Source organism: Vulpes lagopus, chromosome 7, assembly GCF_018345385.1.
Source record: "Vulpes lagopus strain Blue_001 chromosome 7, ASM1834538v1, whole genome shotgun sequence".
Classification (NCBI taxonomy): domain Eukaryota; kingdom Metazoa; phylum Chordata; class Mammalia; order Carnivora; family Canidae; genus Vulpes; species Vulpes lagopus.
Genome location: NC_054830.1, coordinates 104,752,950 through 104,771,893, shown reverse-complemented (window position 1 = coordinate 104,771,893; position 18,944 = coordinate 104,752,950). Strand labels below are relative to the sequence as shown.

At 37.5% G+C, this 18,944-nt stretch overlaps 1 protein-coding gene and 1 pseudogene across 3 annotated transcripts in view; one reads left to right on the top strand and one right to left on the bottom strand.

Annotated features, from left to right (window-relative positions):
* Positions 1 to 272: 272 nt before the first annotated feature.
* On the bottom strand, positions 273 to 1,316 carry LOC121496137 (annotated as a pseudogene).
* Positions 1,317 to 18,487: 17,171 nt separating this feature from the next.
* The window catches only part of KDM4C (lysine demethylase 4C), a 119,775-nt gene continuing 119,318 nt past the window's right edge, over positions 18,488 to 18,944 (top strand). For all 3 annotated transcript variants that reach the window (XM_041762576.1, XM_041762575.1, XM_041762577.1), the window contains exon 1: positions 18,488 to 18,606. The gene's annotated coding sequence lies outside the window, so the exon portion shown is untranslated. The remainder of the gene's footprint in view (positions 18,607 to 18,944) is intronic.

Below are 18,944 nucleotides of genomic sequence, written 5' to 3'. Positions count from 1 at the left end.
TGTTTGTTTTTTTTAAATGGAGTAACAGATATGAGCAAGCTGTATCATGATGATGATTTAGGATTTGCATTTCTTTTCCTCTTATGAAGAATGGAATATACAATTGCAATGATTAAAAATAAACATTTTTTAAAATTGCTTGACTGTAGGTAAGCCATAGCTATAGATTGGATAGTGGTTGCCATTCATGCCCTCTGAGACTGAACATAGCTATTTTATTTGACTTCTGAAGGAAAATGAAGTCTTTTTCTAGAAGTTCTAGAAATTCCTGGGGTAGTGGTGTTTACAAAACTCACTCCCACGGAGTTGCTAAAACTTGTAGACTGAAGAATCTAAGTCATTGTTGGAGTGTATTTGTCTGAACTCCTGATCTTTGGAGTGTACCTTAGTTTACCGGTCAAGTCTTAGGTAAAAACGATTGACCTTTTAGAAATGGTAGTTCATCAGATCTTTGGGAAGAATGAGTGCCAACCCGTGTAACTTTCTGTTTATTCTGCTGGATGATTGTTGGGTGGGGGAAAGTGGTAGCCTTTGGTTCCCACATTACATTGAGACTGGGTTCTATAGATGGAGGTGCATCTACATGAAGCAATGCTCACTTAGTTCTTTTTTTTTCTTCTCATGTGTCAGTACTTTTAATGTTGTATACGTCAAATCATAGTAAAAAGATGACTATAAACAACATGCAGCCCCTCTATTTTCATGAACAGCACAACAGATTACAGTAAACTGAGTTTATATTCCACCATCAAGTGTGGTTCTCCCATTAGTTCACTTTGTGACGGGTCATTAAGAATATCTTCAAATCCAGTAGTCTCATCATTACCCCTTAAAATATCCAATGAAAGCTTTGAGCTTGGAAGAAATTGAAGACGCTGAACCTGCTGCACTGCCTTGAATTCCATTTGTAATTTTAGTGGAGCAAACAGACCCTGGATATTTCTTAGTGTAGAAAAATTCATTTTACCTTGGATGAGCTGGAAATTTTTTTCTGATAATTCAAGAGGATGACTGGGCAAAAAGTTCATTTTTCATACAAGGGAGACCTTTTCGAAGAAGATCATGCTGTTCAAAAGGTCCACTTGCTGAAAGTTCAGTAACTGGAATACTGTCCTTCAGCTGAGATCCAAGTCCTCTGGCATTCATCTTCACTTGCTCTGTGAATAGCCACTGGGCCCTATTACCATCAGCCCGCCCCGCCAGTCACTTCTGTTTCCCTAACTTAGTTCTGTTGAATCTCAATGTAGTGCTTTCCCTCTTTCTAGAATAGGAGTTCTCTTAGGCTAGAGATTATTAAAGATAATTTGTGTGTTTAATGTTTGTAACCTTTACTACATAACACAACCCTTATTTCTCCCCTTCAATTCCCCAGATAAAAGTAATGGTACTGATAATAGATATTAGAAATTGCTCTTATTATGCTCTTTGAAGTCTTTTATTTTAGAAAAAGTAAAGTTTTATTTTTCAATTTTTGACCTACAAATTCAGAAAAACTATTGGTTTAAATGTAAACTAATATAAGCAGCACACAGCTTCTATAAAATATAATACTGACAAGGACTAAAGAATTCTTCATCTCTGTCAGAAATCTCCTTTTACAGATAATGAACCAGGGTTCAAGAGAGTAAGTCTTTTACCCCCTGGATTGCCCCACAATATGGTAAGAGAGCCTGGATTCAGGGCAGTACTCAGGCTTTCAGATTTCCAGGTCCAGACTCAGTTCCTTATTTTTAGAGTGAGAAGAAGGCTGAGCAACTGGCCAGTTTTTGAACAGTGTTTTTTTTTTTTTTTTTTTTTTTTTTTTTATAAAGGAAGTTTCTTTTTTTTTTTTTAATTTTTATTTTATGATAGCCACAGAGAGAGAGAGAGGCAGAGACACAGGCAGAGGGAGAAGCAGGCTCCATGCACCGGGAGCCCGATGTGGGATTCGATCCCGGGTCTCCAGGATCGCGCCCTGGGCCAAAGGCAGGCGCTAAACCGCTGCGCCACCCAGGGATCCCTGAACAGTGTTTTTGAATGATACTTGTTTCCATTGAAAGTTAATCCAGGACTAACTTTTCATATACTTACACTAGAATTAGTTACCTGCTTAATGTAGGTTAGTTAGCATTACTGGGTGGTTGAGTAGAGCAGTTTCTTTACCCTTTCATATTTACTCTAGTTTCTGCCCAGAGGACCTTGCCCAGAACTGGATAATCTCCTGAATCCAATTTCCCAACTAACAACAGCATTGACATTTTTCTTTTAGGAAGAGCTCTGAAGTGGCTTTGTAGATCAGAGCCATTGATTTTTAGATCAGATTGGCTTATGGCCTTGAGAGGTCATGGTGGTGCTGCTACTCCCCATGATGTGTTTTATGCTGTATTTTTTTTATTCCATGAGATACTGTTAAGTCCAGGTGATGGGAGGCTGTCAGCTGAAAGGCTGACTTTGATCCTTATATACAGTAAAACTAGTAGAAAGAGAAAGCTCTATTCTTGCTAAAGGCAGAGTGTTCACAAGTGGGTGGTGGCTGTTTGTAGCCAAATGGTTGCTTATGTAATTACTCTTCTCCATGGAGGTGTCCCTGTAAGCCACTAGCTGGCACCACAGTCTCCCATTCGAGAGGATACACTTGGGGGTTAACAATTACCTCTTGCCTCCTGAAGAGGAAGATTATTCTAAACAGGTGTAGACTTAAGCCTTGGCTCACAAAGGCCAGAGTGGTAATAATTATTTTACTTGAACCAAACAGAACAGCACGTTTGAGGATATCAGTTATTCTGACAACATAGCTATGATGTGGAAGCCTTCCTGGTAGGGAACTGCTTACAGACTAAAAAGTCACAAATCATTTTTTTCTGTACTTTCTTCCTTTCAATAAACATCATTTTCTTCCCTCCCTCCACTTGGTAATGGAGAAAAAGAAAGAGAAGTCTACATAGCTTATTGTAAGTGGAACTATATTCATAAATAGCTTCTTGATTGAGAACAAATGCCTCATTAATCTTAAGTGCTTCAACCAGAGAGCACAAGTAAAGTCAGGAAGAATAATGACTGACATTATGGGGAGCATAACATACTGTACTACACACCAGGATGTGCATGCCCGGAGGTCACTGGGCTAGAAGGCACATCTCCCTAGCAATGAGGGAAGGGATCCTTAGGAAAGATGGAGGGGGAAAAGTGCAGTGTAGGCATTTCTCATGTGTAGCAAAAATTAATCCAGTGTCAGGATGAAGAAATCAAGTACTTTGCTATTTGTTGTAGGTCATGCTGGGAAGAAAGAATAAAGCAGCTGGGTTTTTATTTGAAAGCCAAATGTTGTACAGTTTTAACGAAGATATATATTCAAGTTGAAGTACTTTGCTCAGGTTCCCGGAAATACAATTACATAAACGCATTAAGTTTCATGTAGATGACCTCTGACCAGTCTTAAATTATAAAGACACTTCTTACCACTGAGCATGTGCTTGGCTTACTACCGGCTATCAGATAGGTGCCCTACAAATCTCAAAAAAAAATTTGTATTTGTGTCATCATTGCAATTAGAAAGATAAATCCAGGGAAAACATTGAATTTGAAACAAGCGGAGTCTGTATGACTTTATATTTTTTGTTACGTTCCATTGGTTCTGTGATGACATTTAAATAGTTGCAATATAGTAAGTGCACTCCCCCCCAGATGTCCACTTCCTAATCCCTGGAACCTATGAGTGTATTTGTCATATTGCATAAAAAACAGAATTATGGTAATAGGTGGAATTAAGGTTGCTAATCAGGTGACCTTACGATATCCGAGTTTACCCAACACAGACAACAGGGGTCGTTGACTGTGGAAAAGGGTGGCAGAAGAGAAGGTCAGAGTGAGGTGGAGTGAGAAGCTCTTGACCTGCTGTTGCAGGCTTTGCCAATGGAGGGGGGCCATGGAAAGGGCCTCCAGGCCACCCCTAAAGGTGACACGGGGCAAAGAAATGCCTTGTACGCGAGGTCCTCTGGAAATGAATGACCCTTATGATAACCTTGATTTCAGCTAAGTGAGACCCATTTTAGACTTCTGACCTACTGAACTGTATAAATTTGTGTTATTTTGTCATTAAGTTTGAGATAATTTGTTATTGCAGTAATGAACTAATAGTGTTCAGTAGAACGACAGCCTTTGAAAGGGTAATTCATTTTGTGTTCACTCTTAACTGGCATTCCACTAGGTAGGTTACATTCTGATGTCCTCTCCCAGTCTGAGGCATCTTTCTCAGACTATTTTCTTCTGTCTTACTAGCTCACACTCTCTAGTTCCTGGAATCTAGCAATCCTTTACCCTACTGTGACTCCTAGTATTGCTTCCAGCTTTTCAGGCTTTCCCTCCCCTCTTGCTCTTACTTCTGTTTTTAGCTACTATGTTTCCTTACACAGGCTTTCAGTCTTCCACTTGCTGATTTTGTTATTCTCCCAAGGCACAACTCAACCTGCTAAATCCTCTTATCTAATCTGCTGTGCAACTGCAACCCCTGTTGCTGAATATGGCTGTGGAGAAACACCCACCATGCAGCAGACTGCTCTTGCTTTCAGTTCGTAACTATTGATGTGTCCTTGGTGATGCCAATAATTCACGTTGCCTCCCCATCATGCATTCCCTCTACCACTGTCCAGGTTGACTGTTTCATACCTGTGTCACTTGAAGCTTCCCATCTCTCTCCTCCATTCTTAATCTCACTTTGTGAATTCACTTCTTATTTCACAGAGCAATAGGAAGCCATCTGTGATGATCTGCAAGTTCCCACCTCCATCCTATCTACTATATCTCTGCTCCTACCTACACAGGATCATAGTTCCAATGATTCATCCCTTTCTTTCCCATACCAGCAGGGTTCTCCTCTCTAGGTGATTTTCACGATCATCCAGATAAGCTGCTACTTCTTCCATTTTCAAATAAAGCAAAAAACCCTCTCTGGATCCTTCTCCACAGCTTTTTTTTTTTTTTTTAATTAGCAAAGCATAACATTTATTTCCTTGACATTTGTCTTCCAAAGAGTTCACAGTGTTTCAGTGTCAGTTGAAACAGGGGAAGAATCTCAGGGAAGAATCATTCACATAATAATAGGACCCTTGGTAATAATGTCTCTCAGTTCTTTCCAAATCCATAAAGATGCATTTCCTGATGAGTGACTGAGCCTGTGGTTGTGAGTAGTCCCTTCTGATGTGGACGTGGCCCCCACGGCGCCTCCAGAGTCCTCCAGGGGGTCCTGAGGAAGCCGGGCTCCTGTGAGCGCGGACGTGGCCCCACGTGTTCCTGAGTCATAGTCAGCGGGTTCTGAGGAGGCCGGGGCTCCTGTCACCGTGGATGCAGCCCCCAGTGCATGCCCCTATGTATATAGCATGCCTATTTCTCCATGCCCCTATGTATAGTAGCATTCCTTAAAAGACTTGTCTTTATTCATTCATGTGTTTATTCTTCTCTCCAGTTCTTCTCTCCAACTTCTTTCTTAGATTTATTCTAGTCACAGGCTTTGCCTACATTGTTGTAGAAATTTATGTTCCTCTAGCTGTCAGTTGACTACTGCCTCCTCTTTGAAGCACTGTCTTCTCTCGGCTCCCAGGACCCTACACACTCCTTGTTTTCTTCTTCCTTTACCAATTATTTCTTTTCATTCCCCAGACCTCAAAACATGGGCCTCTTCTTTTCCACTAACTTCTTTCCTGGTAATCTCATCTTGTCATAGTTTTGATGCTTTTAAGCAGCAATTAGTCATTGGTGGCCTGCATGTTTCAATGTCTAGCTCAGCCTCTCCCCGAAGATGCAGAGCACTATGGCCAACTTCATGAGCATTGTTTCTTTTCACGTGCCTGATAGATAGCTTCAGTTTACCTTGTCCCAGACCAAATTAAAGATCTTCTTCTCCAGGTGTACTGTTTCTAGGCCTTCTCACTGCTGAAGTAAAAAACTCTAGGGTTAGATTTGATGCTTTTCTTCTTATACCCACATCTAACAGTGAATTCTATCTTGGCTACTTTTAAAATGAATTTGGAATTCTGGTCACTTTTTAATTGCCCCTGCTCATGTTACCCAGACTAATCTCATTACCTCTTTCCTGGATTATGGCAGTAGCAAACTTCTCTTTTTGTTTGTACCTTTTTTTTTTTTAAGATTTTTTTAAATAAATTTATTTTTTATTGGTGTTCAATTTGCCAACATACAGAATAACACCCAGTACTCATCCTGTCAAGTGCCCCCCTTAGTGCCCGTCACCCATTCACCCCCACCCCCCGCCCTCCTCTCCTTCCACCACCCCTAGTTCATTTCCCAGAGTTAGGAGTCTTTATGTTCTGTCTCCCTTTCTGATATTTCCCACACATTTCTTCTCCCTTCCCTTCTATTCCCTTCACTATTATTTATATTCCCCAAATGAATGAGAACATATAATGTTTGTCCTTCTCCGATTGACTTATTTCACTCAGCATAATACCCTCCAGTTCCATCCATGTTGAAGCAAATGGTGGGTATTTGTCATTTCTAATGGCTGAGTAATATTCCATTGTATACATAAATCACATCTTTATCCATTCATCTTTTGATGGACACCGAGGCTCCTTCTACAGTTTGGCTATTGTGGACATTGCTGCTATAAACATCGGGCTGCAGGTGTCCCAACATTTCACTGCATCTGTATCTTTGGGGTAAATCCCCAACAGTGCAATTGCTGGGTCGTAGGGCAGGTCTATTTTTAACTCTTTGAGGAATCTCCACACAGTTTTCCAGAGTGCCTGCACCATTTCACATTTCCACCAACAGTGTAAGAGGGTTCCCTTTTCTCCGCATCCTCTCCAACATTTGTGGTTTCCTGCCTTGTTAATTTTCCCCATTCTCACTGGTGTGAGGTGGTATCTCATTGTGGTTTTGATTTGTATTTCCCTGATGGCAGGTGATGCAGAGCATTTTCTCATGTGCGTGTTGGCCATGTCTATGTCTTCCTCTGTGAGATTTCTGTTCATGTCTTTTGGCATTTCATGATTGGATTGTTTGTTTCTTTGGTGTTGAGTTTAATAAGTTCTTTATAGATCTTGGAAACTAGCCCTTTATCTGATAGGTCATTTGCAAATATTTTCTCCCATTCTGTAGGTTGTCTTTTAGTTTTGTTGACTGTATCCTTTGCTGTGCAAAAGCTTCTTATCTTGATGAAGTCCCAATAGTTCATTTTTGCTTTTGTTTCTTTTGCCTTCGTGGATGTATCTTGCAAGAATTTACTGTGGCTGAGTTCAAAAAGGGTGTTGCCTGTGTTCTCTAGGATTTTGATGGACTCTTGTCTCACATTTAGATCTTTCATCCATTTTGAGTTTATCTTTGTGTATGGTGAAAGAGAGTGGTCCAGTTTCATTCTTCTGCATGTGGATGTCCAATTTTCCCAGCACCATTTATTGAAGAGACTGTCTTTCTTCCAATGGATAGTCTTTCCTCCTTTATTGAATATTAGTTGACCATAAGTTCAGGGTCCACTTCTGGATTCTGTATTCTGTTCCATTGATCTAGGTGTCTGTTTTTGTGCCAGTACCACACTGTCTTGATGTTACCCAGGGCAATTTACACGTTTAATGCAATCCCTATCAAAATACCATGGACTTTCTTCAAAGAGTTAGAAGAAATTATTTTAAGATTTGTGTGGAATCAGAAAAGACCCCGAATAGCCAGGGGAATTTTAAAAAAGAAAACTATATCTGGGAGCATCACAATGCCAGATTTCAGGTTGTACTACAAAGCTTTTTTAAGATTTTTTATTTCAATTCCAGTATATGGTTAACATGCAGTGTTCTATTAGTTTCAGGTGTTCGATATAGTGACTTAACAATTTTATACATTACTTAGCATTCATCACAAGTGCACTCCTTAATCCCCATCACCTATTCACCCATCCCCCTAACCACCTGCCCTCTGGTAATCATCAGTTTTCTATAGTTAAGGGTCTGGTTGTTGGTTTGTCTCTCTCTCTTCCCCCACCCCCTGCTTTGTTCATTTGTTTTGTTTCTTAAATTCTACATATGAATGAAATCATATGGTATCTTTCTCTGACTGACTTATTTTGCTTAGCATTCTTTACTTCTGCTCTTGGACCTTTATCATCCACTGTCAACACAACCATGGGAATGATCCAGTTAAAATGTAGGTCAGATTATGTCCTTGCTGTGCTAAAATTTTACAAGGCCTTGCTGTCTCAGTCAGAATAAAGTTGTTGCCTTTTTTCATGGCCTTTTCATGCCTTATCAGTTATTACTCCTCTTAAATTTCTGATCACCCTTTCTTTTCGAAAAGGCCAGAATCTGCTGGCATCACCTTTCCCTGGATAATTTCGTGGCCCACTCCTATAGATAGCACTAGGCATCCTCTGCCATCTAAATAATCTACTGGTTTAATTTGTCTGCTGTCCCAGCAGAAGGTAAGTTCATTGAGGACGGGATCTTTGTCATTCACTGTTTGTTGCCCAGTGCCTGGAATGGGATGATTAACCAATATTTGTTGAGTGAATGTGTATTTTTACTGACAGTACAAAATTGATGTGGGCATTTAAATTGGAGAATTCACTTGCTAGTGTGAAATTCTTTGGAGCCTGTGGAATTTCCATTCAAAAGATGATTCCAGAAAACCTGTTACTCAATTTCCTAATCACTCAGAATTCATGCCAGCCCTGTCCTTATATGGGATCCTGTCCTCTCCTCAGCCCTGATAAATGACCACATCTCCAGAGATGGTTCTTCCATGTTTTGTTGATCAGCATTTTGTAAGTAACTTTCTGTTAATGTGATTAATTACTCTGTTTTCCCAGCTCAGACTGTCCTATTTTATGGTTTTGCATTTCTGTTTTGAACATGTCAGATAAATAAGGGTGTGGGAGGTACTTCAATTTTGTAATTTTTCTATAGAACTGAAAATGGCTTTAATGGCACTTATGGATATGTCAGCTAAAATGAGAGCTTCTTATAAGGCAGTTTGAGAATGTTGGTATTGACATTTCTTTAACTGATGTTTTATAGAAGAGCCATTGGAACATGATTTCCCTCCACTGCGAATAATGAACAACTGCAGTAGCTGTATTTTAACAATGTCCTTCTCACAATTGTTGTTAATGTTGTGTCAGCACTTTGATTATACACACTTTTCCATGGTTTAATAACTGAGCTGTAAATAAATCATGCCATGTTGTAAATTGGTATACTTGCTATTCATTGCAGTGGTGATTTTTTTTATGAAATCAAATTTTAAAAATACTTGGTAATGCAGAAGGGGATCTTGTGAATGGTATTAGGTGAGGAAAAGGGACCTAATCAGGAAAGGTGCAATGTTCAATATATGGTCTAATTCATACTTTTTCATTCAGCTTTTAGCTACCCTGGGTTGGCGGGGGTAAGGCGGCATCAAGGACTAAGTACAACAGAATGACTCCTTTAATGCTATACTTGGTAGAAAGGAATAAGAGCTGTCTTATAGAGTAATCATGTCGTGACAGGCATTTTAGTATTTGTTTTGTTTTAGGAGACATTGGTTCACTAGCAATAAATATATCTAAATCTTTATAACAGTGAGTCATTCTACACTGGGTATTGTTCTTGGAAAAGGCATGCTCATTAAACATGAGATAAAACAAGGTTGGCAATTAGCTCTGACTGTTGAATTTTATTTATTTATTTTGTTCTCTTTGGGTGTCTCCAGAGGTTAGAATAGAAAGGAGTTTCGATACACTGAAAGACTGTAGAAGAAATCATAGTGTTCATTTAAAACTTTAATTTTAAGTACAGAAGATAGGATAAACCTCCAGTTACTTTAATTTTAAATTACACATATTTAATAAAAGTTTAATTTCCTTGTCTGTCTGTGGGTTTTCTTTTTTTTTTTTTTAATGAGAGTACTAAGCATTGGTAAGATGGTCTTCCATTCCCAACACTTGAATTCTCAACTGTCTTTTACAGAAAACTACTAATACTATTTAGTCAGTTGTATTTGCAGATCTTTTCAGGACATACAGGAATGTAATGGCTTGCTCTTCTTGGGGTACCCAAACAGTATCATAGTTTAAAGTGCTGTAGTGTTTTCACGTAGTAATACATTGTATGATTCTTAGTAACTCAGTATTTATGGATTTACCAGATGTTTTTCCTTGCTATTTTAAATTTCAATCTTGACTGCATTCTTAATAAAAAATCCAGACATTACAAATAAAATCTAAGCAACAGATAATTCCTGTTCCTCCTGGAGGTAACTGCTTCCTATTATAAACAGAAATGAAATGATTGTACATTCTTCCTTTTTTATCACTATAAATGTTTATCTAAGATAGATGCTAAGAAATTGAATTGCTGAGTCATACTTCATTTAAAATTTTGATTGATAATGCCAAATTCCTATTCAAAGCCACCATAACATCTCATATACCCCAAGACCATATGTTTTTTGATTTAAAATTCTGAAAGTTATATCTCTCTTTCATTTTTTTACCATTTATTCTTGAAGTTGGGTATCTCACATGTATTCATTGGCAGTGAAGCATCTTTGAATCAATCTTTTGCATGAAAGTGTGGGTTTTTTAAAAAATATCTTTCTGGATAGTAGTCTTTGTTTTATATTGGAAATATTTTCTTGTCTTATGTTAATTTATGTAGCATTTTATCCTTCAGGATATTAAAATGTTGGTATAGTAAAAATTTATTAGTCTTTCTAATATGCCTTTTTTCTTTTAAGTGTTATATTAAGAAGTCATATGTGTCCTAAACTCATCAATATATTTGCCTACAATTTATTTTAATACTTTTATCGTTCTACTTTGTTTTTGAGTTTAGGTCTATACATCAATTGGAATTTGTTTTTATGAATCAGAGACTTTGTCTCACACACACATATTTCAGTATTCAGTTGAATACATTATTGAATAATTTATGATATTAATTTTTGGTTATTTAGCTCTTTCTTTTAAAACGTTTTATTTATTTATTTATTTATTTATTTATTTATTTATTTATTTATTTGAGAAAGAACGAGCACAGGAGAAAAAGAGAGCACAAGAAAGCTCCCACTGAGCAGGGAGCCTGATGTGGGGCTCCATCCCAGGACCCTGGGATCATGACCTGAGTCAAAGGCAAATGCTTAACCTACCAAGCTAACTAGGCACCCTTCTTTCTTTTTTTTAATTCTATCTTTACTTAAGAGTAATCTATTTAACATATTCTTTAAGTTTTCAGTTTCTATTTTTTTTTGTTACGGAATTTTTATATTGTCTTTAAAAACCTTATCTGTCATTTACTTATAGTCTTTAAGCACAGTTCTAATACCAACATTTAATTTTTAAAACATTATTAAAGGCCTACATCTTGTGCCTAAGATATTGTGTATTTAATTTTGTATTTTGTTTCTTCTGCTCATGGAATCATATTTTCTTACATGTTTTTTGAGTTTTGATTGTGAGCTTATATTCCTTAGAACTTGATATTTGGGAACTTCTGGAAGCCTTTGTGATAAGTGATAAACCCACCTTCCAGTAATACCATCCTACTTTATGAAAAGTGTAAGAACCTTACAACAGTGTGATTTCATTAAGCCTCTTTCCCATTATGGTCTTATCTTACATTTACAATTACATGCATTATAATCTACAGTATTGTCATTTTTATTTGAAATAGTCAAGCTTTTTTATGGAACTTAGAATCTCTTTGTCTCTTGCTCTCTTTCTCTTTTTGTGTATGTTTTGAAGATACAAAAATTTATTTCATATTTACCCATGTATTTACCCTTTGATGTTCTTCATTCCTTTGTGTCAATCCATGGTTCAGGCTAGTGTCATTATCCTTTATTCTTTTAGATTTTTTTGTCCTGAGATTGTTTTTATTTAATTTTCATTTTCAAAGGACATTTTACTTGGAAATGAATTCCAGGTTGCCAGCTCCTTTTTTTTCGGTATTTGGGTAGATATTGTTCCATTGCCACTTGTTTCTGGTTAAATATTAGACATAGTTGTTTACTCAGTGTGTTTTTTTACTCTGGTTTTAAGATATGTTCTTTATATTTGGTTTTCACAATTTTGACTACAATGTATTTAGATGTGTTTCCTTTGTATTTATCTGTTGGGGTTTGCTGGGCATCTTGGGTCTGTGGGTCAACTTTTTTTTTTCTTTTTTTCTTTCTTAAAGAGAGGGAGTGGGGAAGGGTAGAAAAAGAGAATCTTAAGCAGATTCCATGCTCATGTGGAACCTGATGTAGGGCTCCATCTCACAATCCTGAGATCATGACCTGAATCAAGGTCATGAGTCAAGCTGAAATCAAGAGATGGTTGCTAAACTGAGCCACCCAGAGGTGCCTTGGGTTGACTTTTTTTTTTTTTCTTACTGTTTTTGGAAAGTTTTCTACCATTTTCTCTTCCAGTATTTGTTCTCATCCACTCTCTCCTTCCTCTCCTTATTAGACTCCAATTATATAGAAATTGAACAGGTTATTTTCTCTTGGATCTTTCTTCATCCTCTTACCTGCTTTTATTCCTTCTATTTCCTACTCATATCTTCAGTCATTGATGTTTTACTATCACAGTTCCAGACTGCTTTGATATCTATTGAATTCAACATTGTCAGTATCATTTTTTCATTTCTACCATTTCTATTTGTTTATTTTTTATTTATTTTTAAAGATTTATTTTTATTTATTTATGAGAGACATAGAGATAGAGAGAGAGGCAGAGACACAGGCAGAGGGAGAAGCAGGCTCCATGCTGGGAGCCCGACGCAGAACTCAATCCTGGGTCTCCAGGATCATGCCCTGGGCCAAAGGCAGGCATGAAACTGCTGAGCCACCCAGGGATCCCCTGGGTTTTTTTTTTTTTCTTTTTTTAAAAATAATTTCCGTGACTTTGCTAAAATAATGGTATCTCTTCACATATGTTGTCTTTTTCATTAGCTCCTTTAGCATTTTGAACGGAGTAATTTTAAACTCTCCATCTAATAATTTCACTAACTTGTTTATTTTTGTGTCTAATTTTATTCTTTCCTTTCTTGATCACAAATCATGTTTTCTTGTTTTTTAGTGTACCTTGTGCTTTTTTTGGTTGTGTACTGGATATTTTGTCTTGTACCAAATGAAGTTAATATTATATTCAGAAAGGACATAGCCCTCTTTCAGGTTTCTGGGGTAGGAGTAAAGTCAGTCTGATTTATAGTTGAGCTAGGTCTGGGCTTTGTTGCAACTTTAGTTTGACTCAGTCCACTCTAGTTTCAGATGTTTTGAGGATAAGATCAGAATTTTCTCTTTAGCAGTGTCTGTTCTCTGAGCACCGTGGAAACTCTAGCATCTGTCTGCTTTTCACAGCTGAGTTGACAGCTTTTAGAACTATAGAAGATCTCTCCTTGCTTTAGAGCCAAGCTGCCTAGATGTGGGGTTCCTAAAGAGTTTTCTTTTCTCTCCAGGTCTGCTTCTTGCTTTTTACACCTCAGGAGTATTATTGACAGATTCATATTTTGTTCTCTCCTAAACCACTACACCCAGATCATTCGCTGGCAATGTTATGTATAAGTTGTCTAGAATCACAGTTAACTTTTCACATATCTAACCACTGTTATTATATTTATTGTGTATTTATGGAATGCTTTACATTCATTAACTCATTTGGGGAAGTAGTGTTTGTCCCTGTTTTATAGATAGGATATCTGAGGCAAGGTCATGCCACTAGTAAATGGCAGAACTGTGATTTTGAACACTGGCCATTTGCACTTTATTAAATACCAGCATATGGCCTGGTTCTGTAGTGTTACTGTTATTCTTGTCAGTTAAATTGGATTCATATAGCCTGAGGTTAGACTGCACAGACTAACTGAAATGTTACTTTTTGCCTAAAATGTTATCATTCTTTAAAGGAAGAATTGGAGATCAATTTAGTGATCGCATACCAGTGAAAAGTTTTATTAGCTAGATGAATGATAAATGGGAATAATAAATTATTATATAATACATGCTGCTTGCAACACTTTTTTATGATATGGGTTCTTTTGAGGGGATTAGTTAAAAAATGAATTCTTAGTCATTTATAGAAATGAAGAAATGGGGACTCAGTGATAACCTTTTATCATTGTCTTCTTCATAGTGTAGTTAAGCACACACAGGCCTTCTCTCCTCCTAATTGTGAGCTCTCAGGGCAGGCAGTTTCCTCTTTATTTGGGCATTCTACTTTGAAATCTTGTGCCTTGCTTTGTTCCCAGAAGCAGAGGATGCTAGAGAAAAGGAATATGGACTTGTGCTCACACAGATCTGAACTTGAACCCTAGTTACTCCTTTGTTGGTAGTTTAGGGTTGGAGAATTATAGCCTGTGGGCCAAACAAATCCAGCTGATCGTCTGTTTTTGTAAATAACATTGTTATGGGAATACAGCTATACCCATTTGTGTATATGCTGTCCTACAATGCCACAACTCTGGTGTACAGCCTAAATTAGTAAATATCTGGCCATTTACAGATGAAGCTTGATGGCTTCTGGTTTGGATGATTTTAGACAAGTTACCTAATCTCTTGAATCTTAGTGTCTGCATAAGTGAAGTGAGATATAAATTGCCTAATAAGTTCAGTGTCCAGAGTGGACTCTCACTCCCTACATTCTTACTCAGTTCATTCACTGAATTAGAAGATGAGCACTAGTACAATTAATGTATTTGGTAGGTATCAACTTTTATGTATATCAAGCATTGAATAGATTCTTAAGAAAACTTGAGCTACTTTTCAGGTAAGAACCTTTTAAATTTTAGAATTATCATTTTTGTTCCCTGACAAAAATGTCCTATCTGATACTGTCTTTATTGGGTTATAAACATAGGCATTTAGTGCAAGTTAATTTACACATGAATGGATTGACAAGTTGATGTGTTTGTGCTTGTGATAGATCAAGTAGTTTGCACCATGTGAGGGTGGTGACTCAAAACAGTGACATAACTGGACATGGCTTATTTCTTTCCTACTTTTTTTTTTCAAAATTGAGTGAACTGAACAGAAGCCATGATATCATGTAAATCATATAAGTAACTCCCTGGCCATGAATATTTTTGTCTTTTACTAAGAAATACACTTTATTCAAGAGAATCATGACAAAAATAACTCCATGTCAAATCACTGTTTATTTTTTTAAAGATTTTATTTATTTATTCATGAGAGAGAGAGAGAAAGGCAGAGACAGAGAGAAGGCAGAGGGAAAAAAAGGCAGAGGCAGGCTCCACAGGGAGCCTGATGTGGGACTTGATCCCCATCCTGGAACTCCAGAATCACAACCTGAGCCAAAGTCAGACGCTCAACCACTGAGCCACCTGGGTACCCTCAGATCATTTTTCTTAACTCTATTGTAAGTCACCAGAGCCTGCAACTTCCTTTCCTTAGTGTCCTAGTATGTGGAAATGATGTTTACAATTTTTTAATTCTTTGATAATTTTTAAGATTTACTTTTTGCCCTATTTTGCTATTTTCTCATTTGTTTAACAAATTCATCTGGAGGATGTATTCTCTCTTGGGTATCATAATAAAGAAAGAGTAACCTGGGCAGCCCTGGTGGCTCAGCGGTTTAGCGCCTGCCTTTGGCCCAGGGTGTGATCCTGGAGTCCTGGGATCAAGTCCTGCGTCGGGCTCCCTGCATGGAGCCTGCTCCTCCCTCTGCCTGTGTCTCTGCCGCTCTCTCTCTCTCTCTCTCTCTCAAGAATAAGTAAATAAAATCTTTAAAAAAAAAAAAAAAAGAGTAACCTGATGATATTCTGATAGTACTCACTGAGCTTAGTTTTTCAGGACAGAAAAAAAATTTATATTTATATTTATATTTATTATAGTTAAAAAGAGTAATGAGTGAGAAGTAACCATACCAGGAGATTAGGAGACCCTTCTTTGAGGAATCAACATTTAGGCTGAGATGTCAAGGATGTGTTCAGTGTAATAAATAAACAATGGTGTAGGGTGTGTCTGATGTGTCTGGGGGCACAGTGTGTCTATGTGCGGAGAGTAGTTCAGTGTGAGCATGGACAAGACCCAGGCCTGATGGTCCTGGCCTTCTGGAGCCACATTAAGTACTGAAGAACATTAAAACTCACTCTGGTGGGTTCCGTGTTGACGTGGGGTGGCTGTTGTAGTAGTTTAGGTCTGCTGAAGGATGATGGGGCTATCAACTAATGTGGCAGCAATGATGATGGAAAGAAGAGGGCAGGTTTGGACATGGGATTGACAGAACTCAATTGATTGGATCTAGTATGAGAGGGAAATTATGTCTTCCAGCATGATCTAGAAAGGATGGTTAATGCCACTGATAGGAAACAGCGGAGAAGTACAGGCTTGAGAGAAGGAGACATGAGTTCATTTTTCATATGTGTCTGAGATACCTGTTGAGTGTCACATATATCAGGAAATTAATGTTTGAGTCACTCACTGGCCTTTTGAGAGTCAGGGAAGTGGATCAGATGCCCAGGAAACAGGTGTGGATAGAGAAGTGAATGGGGCCTCTTACAAAAACTCCAGTGTTTAAGAAGTGTGAAATAGAAGCCTGTTAAAGGAAATGAAGAATCAGAAAGAGGTGGAGAATGACAGTGTTGGTCATAGAAACCATGGGTAGAAACTGTCAGGCGTGATCAACAATGTTGAATGCCTCTTACAGGTCAGGTGAACCAAGGACTTGGAATTAGCCATTAGATTTTGTGACATGGAGGTCACTGATGATCCCAGAAAAAAACAGTTTCATATTATAGCAAATGGAAGTCTTCTCAACCTCAATCTCGAGTCTGCATTCTGTTTGAGAGGACTGTTTCCTCTCATTGTGATGGTGCTCTGCCACATGTGTACCTTTTAATGAGCCTTCTCAGGTGCTTTCAAGCAGCTTCCATGCTGCTTTGCTTTATTTAACTCTGTGCTAGCTTGTCCCTTTAGGGTTCTTCTCACTACTAGTTTCATTAATCAGGCATCTAAGGTTCTTAGTGTCTGAGTTCCTTACCATCCTCACTCTCCTTTGCTGCATTCTCACTTCAATACTAACATCCTTTTATAGTCAATGAAAATATTTGACCTCATGTTTTGTTTTCATTTTCTCTCTCTCTCTGTAGAAAGTGTGTTAAATTACTGGGAAAATACTTAAAATCAGTAATATTTTATGAAATTGTTTTTGAATAATTTGGATATTATTGAATAACTTGAATTACTGAATTTCCCATTTTTAATATTTGTACTGAACTTTTTTTACTTTCATTGTGTGCTTCACCAAAACTATTATATCAAGGGCCTCTAGAATCTGGCTTGGTTATAGAGAAAACCCATCGAGTTATCTCCTTGAACTGGGTTTATAATGGATTCAGATATTATATATATATACATACACAGGGCAGCTTTTGCTACTCTAACCTTTAACAATGACCCAGGAAATTTCAAATAGTGTGCAGAGACTTTCCAGACATATAAAACCATTGAACATTTCTGGTTGTTTGCATTTTGCTGCCTATTAGGAGTTATGCAAGTATATTGACTCTCCTCACTTATTTTGGTATTGTGCTGTTCAGAAGAAATAAAGCTATAGAGTTTGATTGTCATTATTAATAGTAGTTAAGTTAAAGGGATTCTCTGTAAAGTTAGGCAAAACTTTAGTTGAAGAGGATCAGCTTAGAGAACAGTTAACAGGATTGTATATGTGTAGCTTGGAGAGGGAAAAAAACAAAATAACCTACAGTTGTTTTTAAAAAAATTATTAATGCAATAAATTGGGAGGATATCTATTAATCCTTGAGGTTGAAAATTTTAAAAATTACTTAGATATTTAATTTAAAAATTCTAGGTCAGCAAAAGGCATTGCATTGCTCTCTGGTCCTGTTTTCTCATGGACTTTTCATAGGATTATAGTAAGAAATTATAAATAAAGTCTGTATTTGTGGTAAAGGGAGCCAGTCGTCTTGGGATGTGGCAGTCTGTGCCAATCTAAAACAAATAAAAGTGCCCAAAATATAAACGTATGTGGGGAGAGGAAAGGAAGACATTTCATGGTGCTTTTATCTGGGGCTGGATAGCCTGGGCTTATCAGTACAATTTTTCAAACACCATTTGCCCACCCACAAAAAGACCTGAATGATATTTTTATGAAGAGAGTATCTTTCAAAAAGAGCTTCCTGCTAATCCTTATTGCAGAATGAAGCCTGCCAGTACTCTATTTTGTAGCAATCCCGTATACATGAATGGATTCCAGAGCATAAGAGAACTCAGTCATCTATGTATTCTCTGTACTAGAATTCTAGTACATACTCTCCAGGCTACCAAGTGCTCTCTCTGTATCACAACTTTCCCTCAGAGATGGCAAATGAACATGATACCAGGGTAATGATGATTCCCTCTAGGAAATACACACACACACATTTTTGTGTGTACCCCCACTTCCCCCCATTCTTTTTCCTTTCCTTGCTTGAACTGCTCAGAAATAGACCTTCATGAAGTTCCCAATGGTTTTAATTTTAAAATAAAAAATTAGAATTTATGGGAATATTTAGATAAATAGTAATGATGTCTGTTAAATAATAATGATGTCTGTTAATTGTGTGGTATTTTTTTTCTCTCCTAGGAGTGCTGTCTTTGCAATTTGAGAGGGGGTGCTCTTAAGGAAACAAAGAACAATAAGTAAGTAATGTGTTCAATTTTATTGTTTCCTTCTGCTCTCTAGGGTTGAACCTTTTGTGGGGGGAGACACTTTGCTTTATTACCTCTCATTATTAGACACATTGTTTCAAAGCTTTTGTTGTCCAGATCTGAGGTTGGGATTCTGTGCATGTCTTCAGAGACTATTACTGACAGCGCATCACCTCTTCTGGTTGAAGATGGTCTAAGTCTTGCTTCTGTCCATGTCTTTCATGCCAATGAAGAATAACCCATTCTTGTAATAATGGTACTTCTAAACTGAAGGCAGCTCACATCATCTAGCTGCCATTGGAATCCTGGTGTTTAATGTGATGAATCCT